We start from the raw sequence: 6,630 nt of genomic DNA, 5'->3' as shown, positions 1-6,630 counted from the left end.
AGCATGCCACTTCCGAGTAGAAGATTCCACAAGGCCTTCTTTCCCACTTATTATTGACAGGAATTTAGTCTGAAGCTACATCATGCAATTGTTAAATATATCGAATGTCACTCTGTATATTTGTATTAAAAAGCCAGGCCACTAGACTGATTCTTTGCAATGTTATTCTTTTCATTCTCTCTCCATCTGTTGTGTTTTTAATCTCTGTTAATGCAGACATTCTGCTAGCAACCTATATTATGTTTATTTCTGAATATTCTACAATTAACACGTAAGTACTGAATCATAATTAACACATAGTATTGGAAAATAAGGGTATTTTTCTTAATTTTATTGAGGATGAAAGTAAACATTATTTTAACTTTTATATTTTCTGAATTTTTTAATATTACATTTAATTTTACATTTAGACAAGTGATTTGGGTTTTCTACACCTGTTGAAATTGAGAATGATGCAATCTTCTTTTTACCTCCATCACTTTTCATGACAGCTTCATTCCATTTGTCCTTTGATTTCAATTTAGTTTATTACTTCTACTTCTTTTTGTTATTTCCTTTATTTTTATTTTATTTTTTGTAGCTAAACTCCTCACAAATCCTTTCATACCTTGGATCACATAGAGAACATGAAAACTCATCTGGCTCAAAAACACTGGAAAACATGTATTAACCTCATGATGCCCAACTCGCAATATGGGTGTAGCTTGTGTAAAACCTCAAGTCTTGATCAATGTGGCAAATGTTCGTGAAGTTGCACTTAATGGAACTTTTGGAATCCTCTACACACTGAAAATACTTCTCTAATTTTAGTCACACTCCTTTTCCCATTACTGTAAAACCATTATCTTACAATAAACATTGCAGATTTTTCAAGAAATATATGAGGATAAAATATGAAAATGAAAACTTTGTACCCAAATAGTAGGTCTTCTTTGGGTTTCTTATCAGTAGTACTATAGTTAGTCTGTAAAGACTCCACATGCTTTGTGGGTACCAACATTTTAGCCCCAGTGATACCACTTCATACCCCACTGGTAAATGAGAAACAGTAATTCCCATTTTTTTCACATACATGTTAGTAATTATAGACCATCTTGTTTTTGAAGAAAATAGTAGAATATGGAGACTACCAAACTGAAGAATAAAAATCACGTGATTATTTCAATAGGTGCAGAAAAAGCAGTTGGAAAGTTCAACATGATTCAGTCTTTTCATGGTTAAAAAAAATAACTTTTAGCCAACTAGGAATATAAGGAAATTACTTCTACACAGTGAAGGCCGTATATGAAAAGCTAAAAGCCAACATCATATTTGACAGTGAAAACTGAAATCTTTTCCTCTAAGATCACCTACACATTTCATTTCTATTCAACATAGTATTGAAGTCCTAGCCAGAATGATTTGTGCAGAGAAGAAACAAAAAAAGGTATCCAAAGAGGAAAACCAGAAGTAAAATTATCCCTGTTTGCAGAGAACACGATCTTATGTTAAAAACCTTAAAGATCTCATACAAATTTAAAACTAATAAACAAACTCAGTAAAAATTGCAGATTACAAAATCAACATGTAAAATTCAGTTGCATTTCTACACTTGATCTTAGCCAAAAGGCCGAGAAGCGATTTCAGTTGCATTTCTCTATAGTAACAATGAACAACAGGACAACAGGGTTGAACCTGAAGAATATTAGTGTTATTGAAATAAGCCAGTCACAGAAGGACAAATACTGCATGACTCCACCTTATATGAGGTGTCTAATGTAGTCCAATTCATAAAATCAGAAAGTGTAATGATGATGATCAGGGTCTCAGTGGAGGGGGAAATGGGGAGCTGCTGTTCACTGGGAACAAAGTCTCAGTGATGCAATATGAAAACTATCTACAGTTCTGCTGTACAACACTGCATTTATAGCTAGTATTATTGTACTGTCCAGTTAAAAATTTTAGAGATCAGGTCTCATGTTATATGTTATTTATTGCAATAAAATATTAAAGTGTATTATTTTTAAACTGGGTTCTCAATAAGGTCATTACATTCTGTTCTTCTATTCAATCCTCCAACACAGTTTGATCCTTGCATGCAAGGGACTCACATTCCAGTGGAGGAAGCAAAATTGCATAGGGCTAGCCAAGCTCACAGATATTTGTGTGAATTTGAAGTAGGTGACTCCTTTCTGTGGATGAGAAAAGCTTGCTAAGCATATATTACAAAGGTAATAATAATTATAATAAATCTCTTTCTTCAGTGGATGCAGCTTTGTTCTGGAACAATCTTGCCCTCAATAATATGCTCCTTTGCAAGGCATAATCTTCACCGGTGTACATGGTTGCTTGAAACTGTTCATTCATTTCTGTCGTACAGACTATGACAGTTTCTGGAATAGAGAGAATACATTTCTATATGACAGCAGAGACAGACATAATTGATTAATAGAGGAAGTTCGTCAAGAAGGGTGAGAATAAATTAGTCAATAAAACAAAGAGTTTGGGGAGAAGACTCTAAGAACAGATGGAAAGCAGGTAAGCACAAAATTTCACAGACCCTTAATTGGGCGAATCTGAGAAAGGTTTGTGGGAGGTGATGAGAGGGGTGAATGGATAAGTCAGACTGATATTAAGAAGCACAGTGAATTTTGAGTTGAAAAACTTGGTTTTAGCAATAATATTATTACTCTGAAAATCAGGAATACAAAGGAAGGTATTGAGTATAAACATAATTTAATTTCACTTTTTTTCTCAGCATCTCTGGAGCCAAAGTAGAGGGTAGTTTAAAGGATGGAGACAGAATTTGAAGGCAGGGAGACAGGGTAATAAACTCTCACTACCTATTATACAATGCTATGCAATACCATTCTATTCTACCTCATGACTTTTCTTCTGTAATTCTGGCAAGGGATAGCAAGGGCCATGATTCAAAGCTTAGCAGTAGAAACAGAAAGACATGAGAGGCAATTTTGAAAAAAGAGGTGATGATTTTGGGAATTGTGGAAGGAAGATGATGAAGGAGGAGGGTGAAAGAAAAAATTATAAAGATAAATCTAGATGGAAGGTTCAATATTAATGGTAGTTTAGGTAATCCTTGAACTTGAAGGAAAGCAAATTTTTATTAATTTGCAGAGTAAATTGGCATAAAATTTTGGAATAAAAGCTTTCTCCTGAGAAATGTGATGATGAAGGGGAGAAGATAATTTTAATTTCATTGCCAGAATGACTTATTGAGTTCACGCCAAACTTCCTGATATTGCCAAAAGGATGTCAAACAGCACAACATGTATGTTTTTAAGAAATTTATTTATGTTTCATGCCATTCTAGTACATATCAGTCTCTCAAATTGTCTCTGAAATAATCTAGACATTGTGTTATGAATGTGTTAAAAATAGCTAAACTTTTCAGTGTAGGCAAATAAATATTTGTATGAGTCTTCTCACCTTCACTGAATCTTCAACTTATCTCTCTGACTTAATTATTATAAATTATTCTATGCAAATAGTATTTTAAAAGAACGGTAATTATTCTTACTGGTCAGGTTCACATTATAATTATGGTAAAGTCAAGTAATCACTTAAAGAAATTAATGATCTCTCTAGTCCATAAAATTTAATATTTTATAATTTCAATTTAGCTCGAATTGGCCTGATTAACCATCTAAATCATATAACATTGCTCAGCCAATCCAAACAAATAAATTACAAAACCTGGCAATGCCTGGACCCAAGATAGGGAAATAAGTAGAATTTGCAATCAATAAGACACTATGGAGATTATTTGTATAGGTCAATGTCATGTTTTATGATGGAAGATACAAATATCTAAGGAGGCATCCCTTCCTGACTTACCCAAGGTTACCCATGAAATTAGTGGCTGAATTGGGATTTCGTTTTTCCTACCAATGAAGTATTTATTTTCTTCCTTTCGGGGTCATTAATAGCAAGTCTTCTTCCAAAGTTTAATGCACTTGTCTCATTGGGGATTGCATTTAACTAGACACACAAGGAACAAAATTTCTTCTTAGAATTTTTCTTAGAATCTTAACCTCTTCTTAGAGGTTTTATTAGAATTGACGACAGCTTTGGCATCTTTTTAAAAAATGTAATTCTAATTAAGCATTCTCATCAAACAATGTGAAACTAAAAGCAGAAAGAAACTTGTCAAATTGACTATTAGAACACTTCATGATGACAAGTGTCAGTCATGGGTCAGAAAATTGCATTTGCCAGGTCACAGTCTTTAGATTTAGAATTTTATAGGGCTTAACTACTTTGTAGCAGTTATTTGTTGAATTCCTGTTCCTTGCTAGATCTTATTTTATTAATATTTCAAGAGAAGATATGGCTCTGCTGATATATTTTTTACATAAGCAAAATAGCCATAATTTTCAAATATGCTGTGTGTATATATATATATGAATATATGTATATATTCACACATGCGTGTATAATGAAAATGAATGTTGGCCATAAGTTTAAGAAATGATAACTGTAGGGAAGTTTAAACTTTCCCTATGAAGGTTCGATATTTGACTCTGCTGAAATAAAATGTCAAGAGACAGATTAACAAGAGAAAAGGCATACATATTTATTAACACGCAAGTGCACAGAAGTCATATAAAGTATGAAACTCAAAGAAAGGCCAGAAAGTTGAAACTTGAATTCCTTCTTTGTAGGGGAGAGGGAATTGGGGGATGCAGACAATTTTAGAGGAAGAATAATTCAGGTTTAGAGGAAATGAAAGGGACCTCAAAACAGACAATAGCTCTGGACAATGTTCCTCTGGGCTTTGGGTGTGGTGTCAACTCTAAGTTTTTCTAGTTTGATTTAGTATTCTCTGTTTGATGAGATTACAGAGAGAGGACCCAAGATAATTATACTCCTTCTGGAGGAACTTTCCTAACATATGAAAAACTCAGAGAATGGCCTTCTTGTACTTACAGAGAGGCAGAGGGGCAAAGGAAGTCAGAGAGAGACCTTGGTTCTGAGGCTGCTTTTTTTCCTTGAAAGTACTCAGCAGATCAAAGCATCATACTTTGGGGCGGCACCTGTGGTTCAAAGGAGTGGGGTGCCAGCCCCATATACCGGAGGTTATGGGTTCAAACCCAGCCCTGACCAAAAACTGCAAAAAAAAAAAAAAAAAAAAGCACCATACTTTGAGATATTGTTTTTCTGAGCTCCAACGTAACCTACTCTCTGTGTAAAACATCAAATTAAATTGAATTGAATGGTGTCTTAGTTATTGACATTTTAACAAAAATTGACTAATAAATGGCCCAGAGACTGTTTATAATTTACATTAAAGGACAATAATTTTCCAAATGGAAATTTATTATTCTACTTTTAAACGGACTCCCCTAGTATTCATTTGCAGGGAGTAGGTTAGCTCTATTTCAGGTTTCATTTAAGCCTACATACAAAAGCCAAGAAATGACGGTATTGCACTCACTGCTCTAAATTCTTACAAATACTAAATGTGGGAAAAAAATAACTCAATTTTAAGCAAATATGTAGACACCAAGAATTTAAATAAAACCAAAAAATTGTATCTTGTTTTCTTCGAGAGTACTTTTTTTGAACAAATACTATATGAAAAACTTATGCACTAAACTGTTTATTTCCAGGCATATATGTATTCAAATCGTAAGCAATTTCAACTATTCAAACTTTTTCATGTTTAATTTTTTTCAGCACAAACAGAAGATAATAGAGAGTATTTATAATATTCTAGGGAACTTATCCTAGGGAAAAATAATGAATTGTATAATAAACAGATCTCAGCTTTTGAAATGAGCTAAGCTGGAAGTAAATTGACCTCCTAATAAGAAATGATTAAATTTCACATGTTTCATTATTAAGTTTTCAGTTTATAATTTCATTTATTAAGGTTATGAGTAATATTTTGAAAATATATTTATTGAGTTGCCCATTTACTTATACGTCATGTAAATGCTCATGTATATTGACAGCTAAAAGGTATGTGTAGTACAATCTCTCAACCATGCAGTTAATATGGTTTAAAGATTATGGGACATTTCAAATTATTATTGTTTAATCCCTGAATTTTTTTTCTTTCTTTTAGAGACAGAGTCTCACTTTGTTGCTCTTGGTAGAGTGCTGTGGCATCACAACTCACAGCAACCTCCAGCTCTCAGGCTTAGGTGATTCTCTTGCCTCAGCCTCCCAACTAGCTGGGACTACAGTTGCATGCCACAACACCGGGCTATTTTTTGTTGCAGTTTGGCTGGGGCCAGGTTTGAACCTGCCACCCTTGTTATATGGGGCCAGTGCTCTACTCACTGAGCCACAGGCACCGCCCAGTCCCTGATGTTTTTATTTTGTCTGATTAGAATTACCACACTGGGCAATTCCTCTATTACAAAGTTATCTGAAAGTTGTGGTTATAGGCATTCTTGTTTAGTTTCTATTTCAAAGAAAAAGCTTTAAATATTTCCCCATTAAGTATGATATTTGCTGTATGCTTTTCATGGATATTGTTTATGTAGTTTCATAGCACTTTTTTTGTCATGAATGGTAATAGTTATCAAACCTTTTCCTGCATCAATTTGGATATTATTATTCTCATTTAATCTGCTCAAGTAGCAAGCCAATCTTTGGCTGATTTGCCCTCAGGGCTGAATCCTG

The 6,630-nt window shown here is 33.8% G+C and overlaps 1 pseudogene; it reads right to left on the bottom strand.

Moving 5' to 3' along the window:
• Positions 1 to 1,539: 1,539 nt before the first annotated feature.
• Positions 1,540 to 1,621, bottom strand: LOC128578578 (uncharacterized; annotated as a pseudogene).
• Positions 1,622 to 6,630: the final 5,009 nt, after the last annotated feature.

Source organism: Nycticebus coucang, chromosome X, assembly GCF_027406575.1.
Source record: "Nycticebus coucang isolate mNycCou1 chromosome X, mNycCou1.pri, whole genome shotgun sequence".
NCBI lineage: Eukaryota > Metazoa > Chordata > Mammalia > Primates > Lorisidae > Nycticebus > Nycticebus coucang.
The sequence above is the reverse complement of the archived record's forward strand: the minus strand, read 5'-3'. Positions and strand labels throughout refer to the sequence as shown.